Genomic DNA, 26,645 nt, shown 5'->3' with positions numbered 1-26,645 from the left:
CCTGAGTAAATGAATTTTTCAGGTTTCTAAGGAAAAAATGCTACATATTGTCTGTGAGAAAGTATTCTACACTTTTTCCTCCCCTTGTCCTTGGGTCTGTTGGCTGCCATCTTCAATCCAGTGAAGTACATAGACGGTGGGCACCAAAATTCCTGTGTGCCCATGAGATGGGAAGTGAGTTCACTCAGCTGCAATGGTTGGGTCACCTTAGAATCCCTTTTTGCCACCCCTTCTTGAAACACTGCCTGTCAAGTCCCCACGACCCCTCAGGGAGGCTACCTGTGCCTGCCTTCAGCACTTTGAAGGGGAGCAGCAGAAAAATGGATCCATATCCCAGGAAGTTCTAGAAGAGCCTCTGCTATTCTTAGAGTCTAAAGAAGGGAAAGGGCTAGCCAAATAGTTTCTCGCATTTCAAAGAAAGGCTTCCTGCTTCTCTCAATTCTCATACAACTTTCTGTGGAACTTTACAGAGAACGTTCAATAAATTCTCCCTTCCCTTCTGCCCAGAGTCAGAAAAATGAAGAGGTTACATAGCAGAAATAACTCCAGGTTGCAGTCCTGGAACTGGTCCTTGCATTGTCACTCACTTGCTCTGTGATATTGTGAAAGCCACTTACTCAAAGGAATTTCCACGTGCCCACCTGCAAAGTGCTGTGGCAACTGTATCAGTCTGAGTTCCACCAGAGAAAACCTGTAGGACATAGATAGTGAGAAACTGATTACAAAGAATTGACTTACACAATTCTCGGGGCTAGTGAGGCGGGTCTGAAGGCTATCAAGAAGTGGGGCTGGACCTCTGGATGAGAGCTGAGGCTTCTAGAATTTCATGTTCAGGGAACCTTCAGCTCTGCTCTTAAGGCCTTCAACTTTTTGGATTTTGCCCACGCAGATTCTAGCACAATCTCCCTTGCTTAAAGACAACTGATTGGAGACTTGAGTCCCATCTTCAAAATACCCCACAATACCTAGATGAGCATTTGATTGAGTAACTGGGGACTGTAGCCTCACCACGTGGACACATCAAACTGACCTTCACATGAATGTTTGTCCTTGCCGAGCCCCAGGCCTCTGAAATGATGAGCCACACTTCCCACACCTGGGAGGTTTGAAACTTGCTCTCTCTCTTTTTTTAAATTTACTTTAGTTGTATTTAAATTCAATTAACAGATAGTGTATTATTAGTTACAGAGGTAGAGTTCAGGGATTCATCAGTTGCATATAACACCCAGTGCTCATCACATTACATGCCATCCTTAATACACAAACCCCCACCCACCTCCCCTCCAGCAACTGTTTGTTTCCTAGAATTATAGTTCCCCTTTCTCCACATCCACGCCAATATCTGTCATTTGCTGACTTGTTAATTTTAGCCATTCTGACTGGTGTGAGGTGGTATCTCATTGTGGTTTTGATTTGGATTTCCCTGATGATGAGTGATGTTGAAATTTTTTCATATGTCTGTTGGCCATTTGTATGTTTTCTTTGGAGAAATGTCTGTTCATGCCTTCTGCCCATGTCTTGACTGGATTTTTTTTTCTTGGGTGTTGAATTTGATAAGTTCTTTACAGATCTTGGATACTAGCCCTTTATCTGATAAGATATTTGCAAACGTCTTCTGCCATTCCATAGGTTGCTTTTTAGTTTAGTTGACTATTTCCTTTGCTGTGTAAAAGCTTTTCATCTTGATGAAGTCCCAATAGTTCATTTTTGCTTCTGTTCTCTTGTCTTTGGAGACGTGTCTAGCAAGAAGTTGCTGCAGCCGAGGTCAAAGAGGTGGCTGCCTATGTTCTCCTCTAGGATTTTGATGGATTCCTTCCTCACATTTAGGTCTGTTAGGAATTTTGAGTTTATTTTTGTGTGTGGTGTAAGAAAATGGCCTAGTTTCATTCTTCTGCATGTGGTTGTCCAATTTTCCCAGCACCATTTGTTGAAAAGACTGTCTTTTTTCCATTGGATATTCTTTCCTGCTTTGTTGAAGATTAGTTGACCATAGAGTTGAGGATCATTTCTGAGTTTTCTATTCTGTTCCATTGATCTATGTGTCTGTTTTTGTGCCAGTACCATACTGTCTTGATGATTCCAGCTTTGTATTAGAGCTTGAAGTCTGGCATTGTGATGCCACCAGCTTTGATTTTCTTTTTCAACATTCCTCTGGCTATTCAGGGTCTTTTTTGGTTCCATACAAATTTTAGGATTATTTGTTTTAGCTCTGTGAAAAATGTTGATGGTATTTTGATAGAGATTGCATTGAATGTGTAGATTGCTCTGGGTAGCATAGACACTTTAACAATATTTGTTCTTCCAATCCATGAGCATGGAATGTTTTTCCATTTCTTTGTGTCTCCTTAATTTCTTTCATAAGTGTTCTGTAGTTTTTAGAGCACAGATTCTTTACTCTTTAGTTAGATTTATTCCTAGGTATCTTATGGTTTTTTGGTGCAATTGTAAATGGGATCGATTCCATCAATTTCTCTTTCTTCAGTCACATTGTTAGTGTTCAGAAATGCAACTGATTTCTGTGATTGATTTTATATCCTGCCACTTTGCTGAATTCCTGTATGAGATCTAGCAATTTTGGGGTAGAGTCTTTTGGGTTTTCCACTTACAGTATCATGTCATCTGCAAAGAGCGAGAGTGGCTTCTTCTTTGCCAATTTGGATGATTTTATTGATTTTTGTTTTCTGATTACTGAGCCTAGGACTTCTAGTACTATGTTGAACAATAGCGGTGAGAGTGGACATCCCTGTCATGTTACTGACTGTAGGGGGAAAAGCTCTCAGTTTTTTTCTGATGGGGATGATATTTGCTGTGGTCTTTCATGATATTGAGGTATTTTCTTCTTTCCCTACAGGGTGGATTGTTTTTATCAAGAAAGGATGCTGTATTTTGTCAATTGCTTTTTCTGCATCTATTCACAGGATCATATGGTACTTGTCCTTTCTTTTAATTAATGTAGTGTACCACATTGATTGATTTGTAGATGTTGACCCACCCTTGCAGCCCAGGAATAAATCCCACTTGGTCGTGGTGAATAATCCTTTTAATGTACTGTTGGATCCTATTGGTTAGTATCTTGGTGAGAATTTTGGCATCCATGTTCATCAGATATATTGGTCTGTAATCTCCTTTTTGATGGGGTCTTTGTCTGGTATTGGGATCAAGGTAATGCTGATCTCATAGAATGAGTTTGGAAGTTTTCTTTCCATTTCAATTTTTTGAAACAGCTTCAGAAGAGTAGGTAGTAATTTTTCTTTAAATGTTTGGTAGAATTCTCCTGGAAAACCATCCAGATCTGGACTCTTATTTGTTGGGTGATTTTTTATTACTGCTTCAATTTCCTTGCTGGTTATGGGTCTGTTCAAGTTTTCTTCTTTCTTCCTGTTTCAGTTTTGGGAGTTTATATGTTTCTCTGAATGCATCCATTTCTTCCAGATTGCCTAATTTGTTGGCATATAGTTTCTCATAATATATTCTTATAATTGTTTCTATTTCTTCAGTGTTGGTTGTAATCTCTCCTCTTTCATTCATGATTTTATGTATTTGGGTCCTTTCTCTTTTCTTTTTGATAAGTCTGCATAGGGGCTTATTGATCTTATAAATTCTTTCAAGGAACAAGCTCCTAGTTTTGTTGATTGGTTCTATTGTTCTTTTGGTTTCTATTTCATTGATTTCTGCTCTAATCTTTATTATTTCTCTTCTCCTGCTTGGTTTAGGCTTTATCTGCTGTTCTTTCTCCAGGTTGTGTATTTGAGACTTTTCTTTTTTCTTGAGAAAGACCTGTATTGCTATATACTTCCCTCTTAGGATCACCTTTGCTGCATCCCAAAGGTTTTGAACAGTTGTATCTTCATGTTCATTTGTTTCCGTGAATTTTTTAAAATTCTTCTTTAATTTCCTGGTTGACCCATTCATTCTTGAGCAGGATGTTCTTTAACCTCCATGTATTTGAGTTCCTTCCAAATTTCCTCTCGTGATTGAGTTCAAGTTTTAAAGCTTTGTGGTCTGGGAATATGCAGGGAATAATCCCAATCTTTTGGTATAGGTTGAGACCCGATCTGTGACCCAGTATGTAATCTATTCTGCAGAATATTCCATGTGCACTCAAGAAGAATATGTATTCTGTTGCTTTAGGATGAAATGCTCTGTATATACTTGTGAAGTCCATCTGGTCCAGTATGTCATTCAAAGTCCTTCTTTCCTTGTTGATCTTCTGCTTAGATGATCTGTCCATTGCAGTGAGTGGGTGTTAAAGTCCCCTACTATTATTGTATTATTATCCATGTGTTTCTTTAATTTTGTTATTAACTGGTTTATATAATTGGCTTTTCCCCAGTTAGAAGCATAAATATTTATAATTGTTAGTTCTTCTTGTGGGATAGACCCTTTAAATATGATACAGTGTCCCTCTTCATCTCTTATTATCACAGTCTTTGGCTTAAAATCTAATTTGTCTGATATAAGGATTGATACACCAGCTTTCTTTTGATGTCCATTAGCATGATAAATGGTTCTCCACCCCCTCACTTTCAATCTGGGAGTGTCTTTGGGTCTAAAATGAGTCTCTTGTAGACAGCATATCAACGGGTCTTGTTTTTTTAATTCAATCTGATATCCTATGTCTTTTGATTGGAGGATTTAGCCCATTTACTTTCAGAGTAACTATTGAAAGATATGAATTTAGTGCCATTTTATTACCTGTAAGGTCAGTATTTCTGTATATTGACTCTGTTCCTTTCTGGTCTATGTTACTTTTGGGCTCTCTCTTCCCTTAAAGGATCCCTTTTAATATTTCTTGCAGGGCTGGTTTAGTGATCACAGACTCTTTTAGTTTCTGTTTCTCCTGAAGCTTTATCTCTCCTATTCTGAATGACAGCCTTGCTGGATAAAGTATTCTGGGCTGCATATTTTTCTCATTTAGCACCCTGAACATATCATACCAGCAATTTCTAGCCTGCCACATCTCTGTGGATAGGTCTGCTGCCAGTCTTATGTTTCTACCCTTGTAGGGTAAGGACCTCTTGTCCCAAGCTGCTTTCAGGATTTTCTCTTTGTCTCTGAAATTTGCAAGCTTCACTATTCTATGTTAAGGTGTTGACCTATTTTTATTTATTTTGAGGGGGGTTGTCTGTGCCTCCTGGACTTGGATGCCTGTTTCCTTCCCCAGATTAGGGAAGTTCTTAGATATAATTTACTCAAATAAACCTTCTGCCCCTGTCTCTCTCTTTCCTCTTCCTCTGGGACCCCAACTGTTCTAATATTGTTTTGCTTTATGGTATCACTGATCTCTTGAATCCTCCCCTCATAATTCAGTAATTGTTTATCTCTCTTTATCTCAGTTTCTTTATTCTCCATCATTTTGTCTTCTATTCTTCTATATCACTGCCTCTCTCTTCTGTGTTGTTTATCCTAGAAATTAGAACCTCCATTTTTTTATTGTATCTCAGTAATAGCCTTTTTGATTTTCACCTGATTAGATTTTAGTTCTTTCATTTCTCCAGTAAAGGATTCTCTAGTGTTTTCTATGCTTTTTTCAAGCCCAGCTACTATGTTTATTTCACTTAGCATAATACCTTCTAGGTCTATCCATGTTGTCACAAATGGCAAAATATCATCCTTTTTTTAATGCCACATAACATTCCATTGTGTATATATACTACATCTTTCTTATCCATTTACCAATCAAGGGACATTTGGGTTGCTTCCATAGCCTGGCTCTTGTAAATAATGCATATATCTTTTTAAAATTAGTGTTGTCATTTTCTCTGGGCAAATACCCAGCAGTGGAATTATTGGATCATAGGGTAGTTCTATTTTTAATTTTTTGAGTAACCTCCATACTGTTTCCACAGTGGCTGCACCAGTTTGCATTCCACCAACAGTGCACAAGGGTTCCTTTTTCTCCACATCCTCACCAGCACTTGTTATTTCTTGTCTTTTTTATTTTAGCCATTCTGACAGGTGTGAGGTGATATCTCATTGTGGTTTTGATTTGCATTTCCCTTTAAGATGAGTGATGGTGAGCATCTTTCCATGTGTCTGTTGGCCATCTGTATGTCTTCTTTGGAAAAATGTCTATTCAGTTCCTCTGCCCATTTTTTTAAATTTAATTTAATTTTATTATGTTATGTTAGTCATTAGTTTTTGATGTAGTGATTCACGATTCATTGTTTTCATATAACATCCAGTGCTACATGCCCACCTTAATACCCATCACCAGGCTGATCCAAACTCCCATCCCCCTCCCCTCTAAAACCCTCAGTTTGTTTCTCAGAGTTCATAGTCTCTCATGGTTTGTCTCTCCCTCCGATTTCCCCCCCTTCATTTTTCCCTTCTTTCTCCTAATGTCCTCCATGCTATTCCTTATGTTCCACAAATAAGTGAAACCATATGATAATTGACTTTCTCTGCTTGACTTATTTCACTTAGAATAATCTCCTCCAGTCCCATCCATGTTGATATAAAAGTTGGGTATTCATCCTTTCTGATGGCTGAGTAATATTCCATTGTATATATGGACCACATCTTTATCCATTCATCTGTTGAAAGGCATCTTGGCTCTTTCCACAGTTTGGCTATTGCAGACATTGCTGCTATGAACATTGGGGTGCATATGGCCCTTTTTTCACTACATCTGTGTCTTTGGGGTAGATACCCAGTAGCGTAATTGCTGGGTCATAGGGTACCTCTATTTTTAATTTTTTGAGGAACCTCCACACTGTTTTCCAAAGTGGCTATACCAACTTGCATTCCCACCAACAGTGTAAGAGGGTTCCCCTTTCTCCACAACCTCTCCAACATTTGTTGTTTTCTGCCTTGTCAATTTTTGCCATTCTGACTAGTGTAAGGTGGTATTTCAATGTGGTTTTGATTTGAATTTCCCTGATGGCTAATGATGATGAACATTTTTTCATGTGTCTGTTAGCCATTTGTCTGTCTTCTTTGGAGAAGTGTCTGTTCATGTCTTCTGCCCATTTTTTGACTTGATTATTTGTTTTTGGGGGTGTTGAGTTTGAGAAGTTCTTTATAGATCTTGGAAATCAGTGCTTTGTCTGTAGTGTCATTTGCAAATATCTTCTCCCATTTTGTGGGTTGCCTCTTTGTTTTGTTGACTGTTTCCTTTGCTGTGCAGAAGCTTTTTATCTTGATGAAGTCCCAAAAGTTCATTTTTGCTTTTGTTTCACTAGCCTTTGGAGATGTATCTTGAAAGAATTTGCTGTGGCCCATGTCGAAGAGGTTAGTGCCTATGTTCTCCTCTAGGATTCTGATGGATTCCTGTCTCACATTGATGTCTTTCATCCATTTTGAGTTTATCTTTGTGTATGGTGTTAGAGAATGGTTGAGTTTCATTCTTCTGTATATAGCTGTCCAATTTTCCCAGCACCATTTTTTGAAGAGACTGTCTTTTTTTCCATTGCATATTTTTTCCTGCTTTGTTGAAGATTATTTGACCATAGACTCTTCAGAGTATAGGTTAGAGGGAACATTCCTCAAGTTCGTAAAAGCCATCTATGAAAAACCCACAGCAAATATCATCCTCAATGGGGAAAAGCTGAGAACACTTCCCTTAAGATCAAGAACACGACAAGGATGCTCACTCTCACCACTATTGTTCAAAATAGTACTAGAAGTCCTAGCAAACAGCAATCAGACAACAAAAAGAAATAAAGTTATTCAAATTGGCAAAGAAGTCAAACTCTCTCTCTTCACAGATGACATGATACTTTATGTGGAAAACCCAAAAGACTCCACCCCCAAATTACTAGAACTCATACAGCAATGTAGTTATGTGGCAGGATACAAAATCAATGCACAGAAATCAGTTGCTTTCTTATACACTAACAATGCAACTGTAGAAAGAGAAATTAGAGAATCGATTCCATTTACAATAGCACCAAAAACCATAAGATACCTCGGAATAAACCTAATCAAAGAGGTAAAGGATCTATACTCTAGGAACAACAGAACACTCATGAAAGAAACTGAAGAAGACACAAAAAGATGGAAAAACATTTCATGCCCAGGGATCGGAAGAATAAACATTTTTAAAATGTCTATGCTACCCAGAGCAATCTATACCTCCAATGCCAACCTGATCAAAATTCCAATGACATTTTTCAAAGTGCTGGAACAAACAATCTTACAATTTGTATGGAATCAGAAAAGACCCCAAATTGCCAAGGAAATGTTGAAAAAGAAAAACAAAGCTGGGGGTATCACATTGCCTGATTTCAAGCTATATTACAAAGCAGTGATCACCAAGACAGCATGGTACTGGCACAAAACAGACATATAGACCACTGCAACAGAATAGAAAGCCCAGACATGGACCCTCAACTCTATGGTCAAATAATCCTCTGCCCATTTTTTAAGTTAACTTGCTCTTTTAGAAACGTGAGCAGTTGTATGAAAATGAACCCAATGAATATTAAATTCTAAACTGCTAACCTCATACAAATTCTCCCATATTTGCTAAAGTACATACCTATAATTCCACTTAGTTGTAACCAGTGTATAGTAACTTATCTTCTGGTATTTTCACCTAACTTTATTTCCTTTGGGCATGTCCTGGTATAGACATTTTCCAAATATTTGTCATTTTTTCCAATTAATTTATAGCATTCATTCATGTTAATATGCTATAGTTTTAAGTCATAGCCCCTTTTTAGCCATTTGCATAGTTCCAAGTGTTTGCCATTTAAAAAGCACTACTAGAACATATTTATACAAACAATTTTTTAAATTTCGTTAATAAAAAAAATTCTTACTACTTCTTTTGTAGATGCTGTAATTACACACTTCCTGCTCATCACCTGGCACAGGTGAAAGGAAGAATCTCACCTCTACTTCCATGCATGTATGTGGTACCAGGTCTCCCAAAGAACTCCTCTGGCAGGCTGGATCTAAGAAGGGGTTTGCAGGGTTGGAAGTTGGAAGAAAGGAAGTATTTTCATTATTCGAGTTTAGATTCTGCATATGATAATGGTGTACTTACTACTGTTAGCTGTACTTGGACTAATTATCCTTTCCTTCTGACTTAGCATGGATTTATAAAATCAGTGATCTTTTAGAGCAAGTTTTCTGATCCAGCAAATGACCCTCTGTTGGTTCACTACCCTCTCAAGAGTTTCCCAGGTATAATCTGAAAATGGAACCCTTGTATATGGAGGGCAGAGAGAGACCAAAGAAAGAGGAGGCCACTCCCAATTGGCAGGTGGTAGTTTTAACAAGGGAACTTACATACGAGTCTTGTCTTGGGTGGCAGCAAGAAGAGTGGATTCCCGCCTCTGCCTGCCAAATCTTATAAAGTTTATAAAAAGGCCCTAACCAGGTTTAATCATGTATACCATGCAGGTGTTCTCAATATCACACCACAATCTCAAGACTAGGTCCTTGGAGTGGTCTCTGGGAGTGGGAAAAGAAAGTGAACCCCACATTCCAAGGAGGGGGTTGGTGAGGAGCCTCTGAGTGTCCAGTTTGAGCTCACAGGTCAACTGGCAGTTATGTCTTTTTGATGACCTTCCCCAACATTCTACTCCTCATGACTGGCTCTTTATGATCTCACACACACCCCCTTTCACAATGGGCCCTGAGCAGTCAGCAAGGGGTTTCGTTATCATGGAGGTGGCCCCTTTAGTGGTTATCTGGTTGCATTGGAGGCAGATGTCATGCCAACACAGGCACATGTAAAAGAAAACACAGATTAAGATAATAATTCCAAAATCACTGATAACTTTCCATAAGAGCCCATGATCCAAACCACTGACTCATCAAGTCCCCTAAGTTGGGAGTCAAATCACTCAGGGAGTTCACTGTGGCCTCATGTGATTTAATAAACATGATACATTAGTATACTCATCAAAGTATGAACACACAACATTCTGTTTGGATATGACACAGATCCCTCCTTGTAAGGCAGTAATAAGGTCTAAAGCCATCCTATTTTGGAGGATAGCTTTTATCATCAAAGACATTTCAGTGTTCAGTAAAGACAGGCTTTGTTGGCTATCATTTAAGTCTTGCTGGGTGAATTTAGTAAGAACTTCTTTGGGTGCTATAACATCTTTCAGGCCAATGGAGGGAACAAAGATGGTGGCCAAATGATCAAACCAGTGGGGAACAGAATGCACTTACCTGGCCTTGAGGAGAGGGAGGTTGAGAAGTTTAGAAACTTGACCTGGTTGTATATGTCATGCATGTTGGTGAGAGGAGGCAGCATTGTTAGGCAGGAGGAGGTGGACTAGGAGAGGGATATGACAGACCAGGACCCTCATCTTTTCCCCTTTTGATGGTGCACGTTCCATTCCAGGTATAGCGTCTTTTAACAGGTCCAGGTTGGAGCAGGATAATAGGATCCTGGTGGGAATTGAGTAGCTCTCCCTCACCAAGGGATACAAAGTAACTATCCCAAGCGGGAGGTCTCATTGCAATTTCTGGTAAATAATTCCTTTCTCAGTTGTGATGGGTCTTGGTGTTCTCAACAGGATAGCATTGATCCACAGTGAGAATTGGGACAATGGCTGGTTCCCACAACTTCTTCATGGTATTGGGTGCTTCAGCAGGGGTCCCCAATTTAGGATATGGAGCAATAAGCCCTACTAGATGATCATTCAAATGTGTTAAAGCCTCGGACAACACTTTAGTCCATCAGCCAAGGTGGTTTTACTTGTAAACAATTTAATTTTTTTTAAAGATTTTTTTTTTTTATTGAGAGAGAGAGAATGGTAGAGAGAGAGCATGAGAGGGAAGAAGGTCAGAGGGAGAAGCAGACTCCCTGCCGAGCAGGGAGCCCCATGTGGGACTCGATCCTGGGACTCCAGGATCATGACCTGAGCCAAAGGCAGTCGCTCAACCAACTGAGCCACCCAGGCGCCCGTAAACAGTTTAATTTGCTGCTTTTGTATTCCATTTTTTCCTTCTACCAACCCTGCTGTTTATAGGTTATATGGAAGATGGAACCTCCATTCAATGTCATATTCCTTTGCCCACTCTTGCATGTCATGACATGTGACCCCTAATGATCATCTAGTCAAGGAGGGCATCCATATGTGGTACTTAGCTTCTTTACTCCTAACGGTGGCAGCCTGGTTTGCATAGAAACAGTGGAAAGCTTTGGGTCAGGCCAGACATAGTGTCCACACAAACCAAGGCATATTTAGAACCTCATTCAGAGGGAGGGAGCCAACATGATCAATTTGCCAATCCCTCATTGGTTGGGAACTTCAGTGAATGGTCCCAGATTCTTCTGACATCTTCCTTGGGCATTGTTTAAAATACATAGGACAAGCTGTTATTGTATTAACCAAGTCACTATACCTCAAAGGCAATCCAGCATCCTTGGCAATATGCCATCCTACTTGGGCATTGTGATGGCCACTCTTTCTACACACCCAACCTGCTGTATCTACTGAAGAGTTGGTAATAGGGCTTGTACCTGAGCTAGGACATCAGCTTCCTGATTGCCAAGGGGTATAAGTGCCTTATGAGCTGGAGCATGAGAAACAGTGAGGGCTACCTTAGGCTCTTGCAGGTGTACCCAAGTGTCTTTCCACATATTTTGCTCCCACGAGGGGTATTTATGATCATCTACCACTTAACTTTCCATTGTCCAAGCCATAAGGTCAATTAATCCTTTTAGAACAAACTAACTGTCAGGGCAAAAGGTTAATGGCCAGGGTTCATGAGTAATCACCAGCCAGACTACTCTGTATCCATCCCACTGGCTGCCGCACTGGTTGCTCTGTGGGTGGTTTACCTGGAGGAGAACTATGTACACTGCCAGGAGCTGGTGCTCTGTGAGGGTATATTGGCTCTCTGCCCCCTAGGAGCATTCTCCCATTTTGTTGTCTCTGCCACAGTGTTTGACACATACCTTCCAGGATAGTATTTTTGCCTTCTCAAAGGCAGCTTGCTGCTTTGATCACCGGTCCCACACATGCCTTTCTTTACCAGGTGCCATAAGGGATGGAGGCACTATGCCAGGTAAGGAATTAAAGTCCTCCAAACTCCCAAAATCCCTACTAGGGCTTGCACCTTATTAATCACAGCTTACCAGGCCAAACAACTCCCAAAACAACCTTACAGCAGTGTCTGGGCATTGAACTTTCTGTAGGTTCATTGCCCATCCTCTCCCTCATAGGTGTTCCAGCAAAGCCTGTAGGGTGTCCTGCAGCAAAGGCAGATCTTTACAGGTTAACATGATATCATCAATGTAATGGGCCCATTATACTGACGTAGGGAAGAACAGGAACAGGTCTCAGGCTACCATCCCATGACATACTGTGGGGCTATGCAGGTAGCCTTGGGGAAGCACTTGAAAGGTTCATTATTATCTCTCCCACAAGAAGGCAAATTGATGTTAGCTATCAGAAACTTGTACTTGTCAAAAATCTTTTTCATGAATTTCTTTGAAGTGAAGCACTTTTGCAGGAACGCTTTTTGCCAAAGCATCAGAGCAAAATAACTGTCTGTGAACAAAAGACTTAAAAATGGCCGTGGTTAAAGATCTGATGAGACGTTATTATTTATGACAGTATTATTTATGATAGTTATTATTTATGACTACAGCAATCTGTATTTTGAAAAGCCTTCCTCCTATCCTTTTTTTCCTTCAGTGTCCCTGGGCAATGTCTCGGTTATCCTCTAGCGTGCTTACATTTCAAAGACATGATAAGATTTTCAACTTTCATAGGACAGAGAAAGAATGCAAGTTTTCTCCTAGGAGTTTTGGGGTAACTGACATTGAAAATTTTCTTCATAATAGGGGCCAGAAGACATGGGGCATTTTATCTGTTTTTTTCATCAATTACCATAACATCCTCCTCTTCATTTTCATCACTTTGTCAGAGATCCTACTTCTTAGCATCGTAACTTTGTCACAGATACCCAGATCTTCATCTGATGAATCCTAGGCCTTCCTAGCTTTGGAGAACATATGCCAAGTCTTCTCACTTCTCATCCTGCTCTCCCACTGTCTGCCAGCCATGAAGATACCAGAGTATCAGACATTCACACATCCTTCTCTAATCTCAGCTGTTCTAATTTTCTTTTATTTATTTTTATCTTTATTTATTTAGAGAGAGAGAGAGTGCACACAAGCAGGGGTGAGGGGAGGGGCAGAGGGAGAGAGAAAATCTTAAGCAGGCTCCCCGCTCAGCATGGAGCCCATCCTGGGCTTGATCTCACAACCCTGAGATCATGACCTGAGCCAAAATCAAGAGTTAGATGCTTAACCAACTGAGCCATCCAGGCACCCCTCAGCTGTTATAATTTTCTACCTCAAGCTCCAGCCTCTAGTTGGGCACAGTGGCCACCAAACTGCCCACAATAGAAACTAGCCCACTGTAACAACTATGAGCTTCCTTTCTCTTCTGCATTTCCCAGGTGTCTGCATACTTACATGGTGGTCCACAAGCATCTGTCATACAGGCCACCCCTCCCCACATAGAGACCTATGTCCAACTTGGGATTTTCCCAAGGATGGCTCACTCCCCAGGCTCATTTCCTCCATCTTCTGGCTGGTTAACTAATTGTTGGGTCACAACCAGCTCAGAGCTTCCTGTGTATAATATGAAATTCTCCCCCATACGTAGAGGGCAGGGAGAAACCAAAGAAAGAGGAGGTCACTCCAGGTTCGTAGGTGGCAGTTTTAATAAGTAAAGGGAACTTACATATGAGTCTTATCTTGGGCAACATCAAGATGAGTGGATCCCTACCTCTGCTTGCCAAATTTTAAAAGGTTATTAAGAGGCTCTAACTTGGGCGCCTGGGTGGCTCAGATGGTTAAGCGTCTGCCTTCGGCTCAGGTCATGATCCCAGGGTCCTGGGATCGAGTCCCGCATCGGGCTCCCTGCTCCTTGGGAGCCTGCTTCTCCCTCTGCCTCTCTCTCTCTCTCTCTCTGTCTGTCTCTCATGAATAAATAAATAAAATCTTTAAAAAAAAAAAAAAAAAAAAAAAAAGAGGCTCTAACTAAAGAACCTGTATGTCCATCAACAGATGAATGGATAAAGAAGATGTCACACACACACACACACACACACACACACACACACACAGGACTATTACTCAGCCATCAAAAAGAATGAAATCTTGCCATTTGCAATGACATGGATGGAACTCTATAGAGGGTATTATGCTAAGTGAAATAAGTCAATCAGAGAAAAACAATTATCATGTGATTTCACTCATATGTAGAATTTAAGAAACAAAACAGATGAACATAATGGAAGAGAAGGAAAAATAAGATAAAAACAGAGAGGGAGGCAAACTATAGGAGACTCAACTCTAAGAAACAAACTGAAGGTTGCTGGAGGGGTGGTGGGTAAGGAGGATGGGGTAACTGAGTGATGGGCATTAAGGAGGGCACTTGATGTAATGAGCACTTGGGTGTTATATGAAACTGATGAATCATGAAATTCTACCCCTGAAACTAATAGTACAGTATATATATTTTTTTATTTTTTTATTAACATAATGTATTATTTGTTTCAGGAGCACAGGTCTGTGATTCATCAGTCTTACACAATTCACAGCACTCACCATAGCACCCTCCCCAATGTCCATCACACAGCCACCTTATCCCTCCTACCCCACTCCACTCCAGCAACCCTCAGTTTGTTTCCTGAGATTAAGAGTCTCTTATGGTTTGGGGTGCCTGGGTGGCTCAGTCATTAAGAGTCTGCCTTCAGTTCAGGTCATGATCCCAGGGTCCTGGGATCGAGCCCCGCATCGGGCTCCCTGCTCAGCAGGAAGCCTGTTTCTCCCTCTCCCACTCCTCCTGCTTGTGTTCCCTCTCTTGCTGTGTCTCTCTCTGTCAAATAAATAAATCTTTAAAAAAAAAAAAAAGAGTCTCTTATGGTTTGTCTCCCCCTCCAGTTTTGTCTTGTTTCATTTTTCCCTTCCTTCCCCTGTGATCTTCTGTCTTGTTTCTCAAGTTCCTCTTATCAGTGGATCATATGATAATCGTCTTTCTCTGATTGACTTATTTCGCTTAGCATAATACCCTCTAGTTCCATCCACATCATTGCAAAAGTACAGTATATTTTAACTAAATTGAATTTAAATAAATTTAAAAAATAAGAGACCCTAACTGGTTTCAGTCATGTATACAGTGCCGGTATTCTCAGCACCACATCACATCTCAATCCTATGTTCTTGGAGCAGCCTCTGGGATCAGGAAAGGCAAGTGAAACCCACATTCCAAGGAGAGCCGAGGGGATGAGGAGTCCTTGAGTGCCCAGGTTCCGCTCACAGGTGAATCAGCAGCCATTTCTTTTGAATGATTTTCCCTACCACCTTCTGAAGGAGGTTAATGGAGTCTTAGTACCTTCTGAATGCTAATTACATGGCAACTCTCCTAAGAATGAGAAGATTCCAAACATTTTTGAATGTATTGGTCCTTATGATCATATTGCAGAACTAATAGTCCATGGCACACATTTGGGGAACTATGAATAAGATAAATAGAATCTTCAAGAAATCACCTTTCTGTGTTTCACTAAGACCAAAGAAGCCAAGAACACAGGAGTATTTAGGCAACTGTTTGGATCTTTCCAGTTCCCAAACCTCCAAATCTAGGTGATCCTGTGAGTTGCAGACTTGATGTCTAATGCTGTTTAAATCCATGAGAAAGTTACTGGGTGCCCTATTTCCTTTTATTTTGTAGAAATAGTTTACATGCTGCATTTTAAAACACAGCTTATAACCAGCATGAGATTTAGCAGAAATAGCTTGATTTTTCTGAGTTCCTAGGAAAACTAAGAATTCAAATCACTTCCTCACAGCCTCTCCAATATTTCACAACCAGAGCCTCTGCTCCATGCTTCTCTTACCTGAAGGTGATTGTTCATTGTCTGCCTCCTTACTACTACCCAGACACCTCAAGATTAGTTAAATGGCTTTAGAACAAATCACAAGGAAATCTGTTCTAAATAGTGCCTTTGAAAATGGAGCAGTTGATGGTACTATCCAGTTATGAGAACATTAATAGATTTTTTTATATAAACCCCATCTTAAAAGGTGGTCAATCATACAGGTCTCCTTTAGGTTGTAGATGAATGACAGAAAAGTGCCTTTGGCATCTGATTTCTTTTCTATATGCTAAGTTCTCTGTGTGGTTTACTGGGCTGAGCTTAAAGAGCTCGCATTATCTTGTATTACTTCAGGATTCTCCAGAGACACAGAACCCATAGGATGTTTAAATATAAAGAGATTTATTTTAAAGAATTACCTCACAAAGTTGTCAGGGTTGGCAAGTCCAAAATCTAGAAAGTAGGCCAGCAGGCTGGTGACCCAGGGAAGACTTAATATTACAGCTTGAGTCCAAAGTGGTCTGGAAGCAGAATTCCCTCTTCCTTGGAGGACCTTAGTCTGTTTTCTCTTACGTCCTTCAACTGACTGGATGAGGCTCATCTGCATTATGGAAGGTAATCTACTTTACTCAAAGTCTATTGATTTAACTGTTAATCACGTTGACAAAAAAAAAAAAATGCTTTCACAGCAACATCTAGACTGGTGTTTGACAAAAACTGGGTAGCATGGCCTAGCCAAGTTGACATATAAAGTCAACCATCACGGACTTTAGTCAGAATTTTCTAAGAACTGAAAGGTTGCATCAGAAGTAACATGGACTGTTTGAACTGAGACCAGCTTTTTTTGCTTCTGTGTGGCATGTCTTTCATTGTTTGCTGAAGTGGAGCTGAGGGATGCCCCTGGCGGATGATCTGGTTCACAATCTGTGTCAGGACCAGCTCCTTGGGAAAGCAGAGGCTCCAGGACACAGCCCAGGGTCTGGCTACTCTATTCTAAACCCAACCCCAGATCATCTTTCCTGGCCACACAGGGAGGGAAAGAAGTAGAAGAAAGCAGCCTCCAAGTTGCCACCTAGGTGCTGATAAGCTTCCATAGGCATTCTGAGAAGAGGAAGTCAGTATTAGAGATTCAAATAGCCTATAATCACCTAGACTAGTAGGACTTCCAGTCACTTGCTCACCACAGAAGCAATGCTATTCTTACTGCAGATAAGCCATCTCTTACACACTCTTGACATCAAGACCGAGTAACTCATCACAGAATAGTGGAGAACAATTGACAAAGCCTAGCATTTGCTGAACTGAACTAGAAAATCTCCCAAAGAGATCACAGGTGCTTGGGTCCTAGACTGGGTCTCTGGGAGTTAGAAACTGGCATTATGATGTAAACTGTGTTCAGTCAGCCCTCATTCCACTCTGCTAATTCAGAATCCTGACATCTACAGAGGACTAGGATCCTGGGAGAGGTCAAGTCTCCCTCCTATCCTCCCTCTGCTCTAGCCCTGTCACACTCCACTGTTAACTCCCCATCCACCAGGCACCAAGGATCATCACCACTTCCTGCAAGTTCCTGCTGAACCTCAGTTTTTATGAAGCATGGCCACTGTGAACACACAGAACTTATAGGTGCCAAACCCCACCTCTAGTCCTCTCTCTTCCTTGGGCCAGAGGTGCATTATAAGCTGGGTCAAGAGGCAAATTAAAATGACAGCACATTGTACTCTCCTTCCAATGACTAAGATTTTTGTACTGGACCAACCTTTGCACACCTTGCTCTTTCTTCCCTGCAAGGAGTTGCCTCCACCCAACCTCCTTCCTTTTGGCCTGCCCCACCAGTTAACCAGACATGCCCAGGCAGGTCCTACTCTTGGACACAATTTAGGCTTGAGGTGGAAGCCCTGTCATGCTCCCAATGTGTTCATCAGTTACATTTAAAAATATAGAAAAAATTAGAAATGTGGTTATCTTGAGGTCACCACAATTCAATACATTGATTGTAGAATGAGTCTATATCCCTGTTCATGAAAAGCTCTACTTGGATATCAATACTCACACATTACTGGAAGCCAGCACATGGCTGGGACACTCAACTTACTGTTGGTGAATGTGCACTTCAGGTGTCTGCCTTATAGTATAACTGGCCAGTGCTTACTCACCCACACTCCCACATCCCCTTCTTCCAGGGAACAAGAGTGAACCTTTGTAAAGGGGTGGCTGTGAGACATTTGTCCTTTAGTCTACAGATCTAAGCCACAATAGGAAGGCACCCATTTTAATTAAATGCAATAAAACTACCACATAAGTACTTATAAAGGCAAGGTTAATGTTCTCGGACCATAAAGTGTTAGAGTCAGAAGGGATCTTATTGAACTTCTAGTCCGGAGCCCTTGACCTTGATTGCACATTAGACCCACATGGGGACACAGCTCACACTAGACCACTGAAGTCACTCTGTGGAGGTCCAGGCATGGACATGTGCAGGAGGGCCAGTGATCTGGTCCAGTGGTTCTCAAGCCCACTTGTTCATAAGAATCACTTAGGGAACTTTATAAAAATAAACTTCTAAGACTTACCCCAGACTTACTTGGGTGTGGGGGTTTTAAAGCTCCCAGGATATTTGGTGATCAGTCAGGTTTGGGAACCATTGATCTACCTAGCTCTAACACTGTCCTGAAGCCACAGATATGTTAAATGTCTTGCCCCAGCAAATGCAGTCAATAGACAAGAAAGCCAGGACTAGAATTCAGTTGTACAGGTTCTCAATTCAGCATTATTTATGAAGAAATTATTAAGTCTTTCTCTCTTTCAAGCTGGAAAGAAATATCTACTTTCATATTTTAGTCTCACAAAAATTTTAAACCATGTTTTGTTTTGTTTTTTTCTATTTCATCAACAGCTCCTTACATCTAGAAAATCCAGCTTCAACATGAGTTTTTTTCAGTGGTTATAAGGAAGGTGCTTTCCTAATTCCAAGAGTCAATCACAAAATCAAGGGTGATGAAGGAAGATTGTGGACTCTCCTTTAAAAATATTCTTTTGGGGCACCTGGGTGGCTCAGTCAGTTAAGTGCCGACTCTTGGCCTCAGCTCAGGTCTTGATCTCAGGGTTGTGAGTTCAAGCCCCACATTGGGCCCCACAATGGGCGTGGAGTCTACTTAAAAAAGTTTTTTTTAATATGCTTTCATTTTCCAAGATAATTGAGATATAGAGGCACCTACTATGTGCCAATCACCATGACCATATTTTTGAGAGACTTAAAGTATAAGACATGCCACAAAGAGCCTATTTCTTTGATGCGGAGACAAGCAAATGAAAGGAAGCAACAGGGCTATAGGGCCAAGACTATGATAATGAATTAGTCCTTTGGAGCAGGTAGAGTGTGAAATGGGCTCTTACTCAGAGAATGCCTCACGGAAGAAGCAAGTCTTGAGAAGTTGAACATGATGTTTCCAAATCCCATCCAGCCCTAGGAGTAGGGAAACATTCACCATTTTTTCATATAATCTTTTTTTTTTTTAAGATTTTATTTATTTATTTGACGAAGACAGCACAGGTTGGGGCAGGGGAGGAGCCGCAGAGGGAGAGGCAGAAGCAGGCTTCCTGCTGATCAGGGAGCCCGGTTCGAGGCTCGATCCCACGACTCTGGGATCATGACCTGAGCCAAAGGCAGACGCTTAACCGACAGACTGACCCACCCAGGCGCCCTTGTTTTTTCGTATAATCGTGTGGTTTGTTGTTTCTTTGCACTAATTACCACTGGAGTTTTTTGTTGTTATCGTTACTTCTTTTCCTGGTGGGTTTTTTTCCTGGTTTGTTTGGGATTTGTCTTTTACCCAAGTTGTCGTTGGCTCAGTCAGAAATGAAATATTTGGCACAAGTTGCAAAGCCTGCGGGGGTTCTATAAATTCTTGGTGCCTGAGTGATGCCAGGTGGCCCCAACAGTAATGATCTCATCCAGGTAGCCTGAGCCTAGTGTGTTGTTTTGGAATGTGCTCCCCCTGCTGGTCGCCTCTAAAAGTGAACATTAGTTTTAAGAAGGGCACTGAATTCCTGTAGCGCTCTTCTCAGAACAAAGAATGTGACCTCTGCAGAGGGGTTAAGAACTTTCTGGCTGAAAAGATATCTGATTTAAAGAGAAAAAGAAAAAAAAACTTACTCCCACATGCATTCAAATTGACTGCCTTAAAGCAAATCTGGCTCAGGTGGGCTCTTGGGAGGGACTGGCAAAAAGAGAAAATGTGAATCTGTTTTACTTTCATGTTTGCCCTCTCAGTAAGAAGACGAGTAGAGCTTAGGCCAATGTCCCAAAATGTGCCTGCTGACAAGCAACAAAGGACTGACTCCCAAGGCCTCTACAGGAAATAGGATTGCCAGAGTTAGAAAATAACAATATCCAGTTAAATTTGCATTTCAGCTAAACAACAAATAGTGAGTATGTCCTTTTTTTTTAAAGCAAGCATGTCCTATGCAATATTTAAGACATACAAAAAAATTATTCGTTGCTTACCTGAAATGCAACACTAATGGGAGCCCTGTGTTTTATCTGGTAACTCTAAGCAGGAGGAAAAAGTGAGATGAGGAGAAACGTCAGTCCAGAGTCAAAGAAATCTCTTAGGTGAATACTGCCCAGATGTAGTAGTGGCTGAAGCTGGGGACAGTTGAACCATTAGACCAGATCTGCCAAGACCCTTTTTAATTCAATTTTCTCTCCCTAGAGCTGGAGACAGGCCCTGCACTATTGCATCTGTCAATTAAATAATGCAGTTTGTCCTGTTTTTCTGACTCCGCCTGTTTCCCAGGCTATCATCATGCTGGTCTCATGTTAATTAACACATATGGCACTTCAGCAGCCCAGCCAGTGGCTTTATTTCCTAAGGGGATACTTCGGCAGCCACAGTAAGATGGCCTATAAATGTACTAAGTGTTTTCTCTTGTCCTTCTCACTTCTGGCCTCCCCCAGCACCCAGATGCACTTTACAGAGCAGATCTGACTCTTTGCTGTCTCCTCTGAGCAATGGCAGGCAAAACTTCAGAACCTCCACGACCAACTCACCTCTTAGGGGAACTTCCCAGGAGAATTTGCAGGCAAGCATCTGCCAGTTTTCTCCTAATTGTCCCTTGAAAGTAGTTTCTCATTCCTTACTCATTTTTTTTTAAAGATTTTATTTATTTATTTGACAGAGAGAGACACAGCGAGAGAAGGAACACAAGCAGCAGGGGTGGGAGAGGGAGATGCAGGCTTCCCACCAAACAGGGAGCCCGATGTGGGGCTCGATCCCAGGACCCTGGGATCATGACCTGAGCCAAAGGCAGACACTTAACGACTGAGCCACCCAGGCTCCCCCCTTACTCATTTTTTATTTCCCTTCATTTATATGCAAAATGCCTAAAGTCTCAAGCCATGCTTTGGACTCTTCACTGGGTTGTGGCATGGTCCATTCTTGTGCACCTTTCTGGGTCAGCAAGAGCTAAATTGACCCTGCTGTGAATGAGACCAGGAATTCAGGCTGTGTTCCTTTTCTTTTTTTGCCTTTGTTTCTTCATGAATTTTTGTTATTTTGAAGTGCTGATCCCAGAACAGATGTGAGCATAGAGCTAGACATGCTGACTGTGGGGTTATCACAGACAATTATATAAAGTACATCAGAGAGAAAGAGAGAGACAATCAAGTATGAAAGTGATTGTTATCTGTGCCTGACTTATATAGAACACTGACTCCATAAGGACAAGGTCATTCTCATGTAACCCAACACCAAACCTGTCATCTCACAAGGGACATATCAGATCTGAAAGCTGAGGGAGATGAACATAGCTGTATTGATGTCACTGAAAGAAGGTCAAACTCTACTTTCTTTTACAAACTTAGATCATCATAAAGAATGAAGCACTTCATCATTATTACTAAATTGAAGCCGATCTTTGTGGATGGAACAGACTATGTCTCCTATGATGTCCTTTAATTCCATAGCTCCTCTTCTCCAGCTCTTAGAACAGCTCAGTTCACCCTGGAAACACAGGATAAATATAAATTTATTGGGGCATGGAGAGGAGAAAGTCCTATAAGCTTCTCTAACGTAGATTGTGTGACGACCATTTGCTCTCTCCCTGGTTTCATTCCAAAGACTCTTGATAGAACAAATAAATTCTGCCTAAAATAACAGTTCCTTAGAGACTAGACATGCTTAGGGTGTCAGGGTGCTAAAGTACACTTGACAAAAGCAGCAAGACACCTTGTTTAGAACCTACTCACTGACAGGAACCTACAATAAAGAGAATAGGGTTCAAGACTCATGTTGGGACAGTTGTAAACTCAGTAACTTCAGAGTCAGAAGGGCTCTCAGTTTTTGCTCTAGAACTGCTCATCTTTCCCAAAATGTTATTTCCATTAGATTACTCTCATCCTCAAGGTCTCCCTAAGGCACATTGATAAAGTCCAGCTCCTGCACAGTCCCACCTTGAGAGCTGGACCACCTGCTACTCTGAGAGAACCTGTCTTCTCCGGCTACCAGGTTCCTTTCTCTCCCTGGAATACTGCCATTTTCATTCCCATCCCTTCAGTCATTGCAGGAGTCATAAACTTCTTTCCTCCTCTCCTACAGCATGCATCGCCCTACTCCTCCCTAGTTGTCTCAGGTTACACAGCCTTCAAAATCCACTTGCACTTGCCCCCCTTCAAGAATCACCCATTATTCCACTGTCTAGAGCTCACTTCTTCCTTGGCTCCTCTGGAATTCTGGTGTCTGTCCACTGACTCAGGGCTGGACCAGATGTAGCCTTTTTTTTTTTAAAGATCTTATTTATTTGTCAGGGTAGAGCACAAGCGGAAGGAGCAGCAGGCAGAGGGAGAAGCAGGCTCCCCACTGAGCAGGGAGCCTAACACAGGTCTCTATCCCAGGACCTGGGATCATGACCTGAGCTGAAGGCAGATGCTTAACCCACTGAGCCAGCCAGGTATTGTCCTTCAGGTATAGCCTTTGACGTGTCTTTATATTAATAGTCTAACCCAGGGTGATGTATCTTACCTCCTTAATCAAGTCGAAAGCTCTTTCAGAGGAAGGACCTAGTATGGCCCTACACATTTATCACAGGCCTCCAGTAAATATTTCAGAATAAATAAATATTGGAGTATCTGCTTTTGTCTCCCTACCTCTGAAGAATGTGGAAGCTGGTGACCAAGAGAGTATCACCTCGCTCATGAGAGGCAAATTCCTGCAAAGTTAGCTGAGCTTATTTGTATGAATAATATCCTTCATGTCATATGTGTTATATGTCATATATGTTACACACATATATATGGTTTAACTTCCACGATAAAGGTGAAGATGATTCAAATGGGAAGAATCTGTTTCACCCTGAGATTCAAAAACAAATTTAAGAACTTCAGAATGCAGTCAATTTTTTTCAATCATCTAATAAAAGGAAAATGATAATTTTTGAAAAAGGATCTTAGTACCCAAAATAAGTCACAGAGAATAAACGTTGTAGTAACCTAACATTTGGGGGAGCTACGTTCACAAGGGGAGAAAGCATGCCCTGTGGCATGACCCCACCTAAGCCCCATGCAGGCCTTTTATCTACTTCTGGAATCACCCCTGTTCACTCTGGTCATGATCTTTAACAGCCTCAAGCGGGGCCATTATCGTGGTATTGGTGCTTCTTTCTTTTTTTTTTTTTTAAGATTTTATTTATTTATTTGAGAGAGAGAGAATGAGAGGTAGAGAGCACGAGAGGGAAGAGGTTCAGAGGGAGAAGCAGACTCCCTGCTGAGCAGGGAGCCCGATGTGGGACTCGATCCCGGGACTCCAGGATCATGACCTGAGCCGAAGGCAGTCACTTAACCAACTGAGCCACCCAGGCAGCCCGGTGCTTATTTTTGAAAGCAGGTTTCCTTTCTGCACGTTGTTCATCTGCCAATCTCAGGGTATCTTATACGTGAAGAAACAAGGAAACAGCGTAGCGGTGTGCTTGGTTGCAGTTTTGTTTTGTTTTGTTTTGCATCTTCACTCCAGGCGCCCTTGTTGGTGGAGAAATGCAGCCTAGTCAGAGCCTGGCACGATGAGTGAGCACAGGTGTGTGGGGACTGCCCGTGTGCGTGGGACAGGAATCCAGGAGAGGAAGAAGACAGTGGGTAACAGTGGCACCAGCTGATCTAGATGTGAGGCAGGAAGCAAAACTTCCTCTTCCCATTGGCACCTGGATCCCCTTCTCTGGAGTACTGAATCTTCACACTCACACTCTTGAGCCGGCTGGTGGATGTCCCTTCACCCAGGACTCTGCAGCAGGACAGGGGCCTTCAGGGCAGCAAGAGTGATCCATAAACAGAAGGCCCTAACTCTGCCACTCTCTCTGCCTCTCTCCCACCTTTCATGGAGAGTGGAAAGAGATAGGGAAAAATCTGAATAATTAATTCTAAGAAATAAAAATCTTGCCTTTAAACTTTTAAAGCACTCAGGGCCTATACGATTTAGCGCTAAATTCTTTTCTGGCTTGGGTCATTTACTATCGTCTATTCGTTAATTTTGCCTCTCCAACTCATTTGTTAATTTTGCCTCTCCAACTCAAGTGTAGCTTTCTTGAGGGCAGAGAATGACACAATTTTAGCACCATTTCTCCCCAACAGCCCCTATGTCTAGTACAGTTTCACATACATTGTGTGCATTAATCGATTAAAATGAGCAAGGAGTAGTTACAGATGTAATGACAGTCTATCCCAAATATGTAATATTTACCGATGCGAACAGTCCCAGAAGAGATTCTTGGCATGGATAGGCTTTTTTTGAAAGACAGGAAAACCTAGCTTTAAGCAGAAGCTGCTACTAGAGTATTTGGGCTGAGAAGGTGTCCCTAGTTGTACCCTGGCCTTTATGGCCAGTTCAAGAGAGGTCATAGAATTGGGTGGAATTCAGGGTACACTGCCCAGAATAGGATGGGTGATAGTTCCTGGGGCCAAGAAGGTGAGTCTGTGTTTCTGAGGGGAAATTCAGTCCGTAGTTCTATCAGGTGAGGACCACTCCAGGTACCTGCCTCACAGATACCTGGAGGACATTCTCCTCAAGAAATATTGGGATGTCTGGACTCTGGGGCAAGAGGACCAGCAACAGCAAAGCAGTAACTGGAGTTAGGGTGGGTGTGTGTGGAGTGGCCCCATTTGTCCTCTTTGGTAGAAGTCGCAGTCCAGGATACCTGATGGCATCAGAAGCTGCCACGTGGGCCACAGCAGTAGTTGCCAAGACTGGCCCCTGGCAGGAACCAGAAACTCTGCAGGACCAGAGAGGTGCTAGAGTATCTGACAGTGTTCTCTTTTGTCCAATTTGGTAGTAACTAACACTTTCCCAAACTTGACACCAACAAGAATAAACAGCAATCTTCTCTAGCAGGAGTTGTTACAATTTGCTGACTTTAAAATCTGCTATCACCTCTCCATTAGCCCATTCCTTTCCCTATATCACTCTCTCCTATTCCCCTAAATAAGTAAGTGTGAATCTGAGTTTGCTTTTGAAGCTTGAACTAGACTTGAGTTCAGGGTCATTTCTCTAGCCATCCTGCTTCTCTGTTCTCTCTGTCCAAAAAGGTAGAGCAGGAGCTCGAAGAGGGGAAGGTGAGCAAGCAGCTACTTGTACCTGCAAAATCCCTTCTCTTGGATTCCAGCAAACAGTGGGAACATCAGTTGCACGCAAATTTTTTCTCCTTAGCCCTGTCTTCAAATTTTCCTTTGAAGAGCATTCTCCAGGGGAGAAGGAGAGGGAAGAACACAACACAGACTTAGCCAGGGGTCCGCTGTTGCTTAAGTCTGGACTAGAAGTTAATGTCCCCTCCAACTCCAAAGAACCTGTGATCTGTATCTGCAAACCAAATGTCACCCGGAATTTCCCTGTCCCTTACCGTTTAGTTAACGAGTAACTCACTGGTGTTGCCCAGCCCCACAGTGGGTGGGTGGGTGGGTGTATGTGTTGGGGGGGGTCTGACTTCAAATTCTGCCATTTTGGAAAGAAAAGAAGAAAGGAAGGGCAGAGGATGGAAGGCAAGAAGAAAGGAAGGAGGGGATTTATAGCATTGGCAGGAGATGTCCATCCCATTTAGGGGATGAGGGTGTTTATCCGACCCCAGCCTACAGCTACGGTTCTGCCCACGAGGCAGCCTCATTCCTGAGTCCTCTGACTGCACAGCTTCCTCCCATCTCTCCGCTCCACTCTCCCCCTCCACAGTTGTTTCAGAACTCCAATTTTTATCCGGATCCTGTAAGGTAATTCAGCTACTCCTCAGAGCTCTCTCGGTAATTCCCAAATTCACTCTGACACCACATTGGCCTGTGAAATCCATCCTCCGATAATAAGGTTGCCTTTTATGGCCAGGACACCTTAGAGAGCAGTTGCTGGTAGGAGCCGCAATTTTCCCGCTCTGCTTTGTACTTTTACGAATTCCTTTATTACCAAAGCAAATTTTAAAAGCAAAGCGGGTGAGGGTCCCACCAAAGCTGGGGTGAGGGCGTGCGATCGTCGGGGGCTCGCCCAGAGGCAGGCTGCGGCGGTTCGCCGGCGCTGCTCTTGGGGACCCCCACGCCCCCGGCCGGGGCCCGAGCCGCGCCCGGCTCCCTGGATGGAGGCCCCGCCGCGGGCTTCCGCGCCCGGGTCCGCGCCTGCGGGATTCCCGCCTCCCGGGGCGTCGTGAGGCCCGGCAACCTGCTCGCGGGTAGGTACGTGGGCGGGGCAGGCGGCATTTAAGTCGGGCACCGCCTCCGCGGGTCAGCGGCTGGAGCTCGGCCGCGGGAGGTGCGCGTGAGGCTCGCGCCGCCGCCGCTCGCCACCGCCGCCCGACCGGACCCCCGCCCCGCGCGCGCC

General features: G+C 42.4%; 1 long non-coding RNA gene across 1 annotated transcript; it reads right to left on the bottom strand.

The window, feature by feature from the left end:
• Positions 1 to 539: 539 nt before the first annotated feature.
• LOC113919293 lies at positions 540 to 9,460 on the bottom strand. The gene is made up of 3 exons (XR_003518943.1): positions 9,238 to 9,460; positions 8,839 to 8,900; positions 540 to 691 (listed from the first exon to the last, which is right to left on the bottom strand). It is a non-coding gene; the product is annotated as an uncharacterized LOC113919293 (long non-coding RNA).
• Positions 9,461 to 26,645: the final 17,185 nt, after the last annotated feature.

Source organism: Zalophus californianus, chromosome 3, assembly GCF_009762305.2.
Source record: "Zalophus californianus isolate mZalCal1 chromosome 3, mZalCal1.pri.v2, whole genome shotgun sequence".
NCBI classification, from domain to species: domain Eukaryota; kingdom Metazoa; phylum Chordata; class Mammalia; order Carnivora; family Otariidae; genus Zalophus; species Zalophus californianus.
The sequence above is the reverse complement of the archived record's forward strand: the minus strand, read 5'-3'. Positions and strand labels throughout refer to the sequence as shown.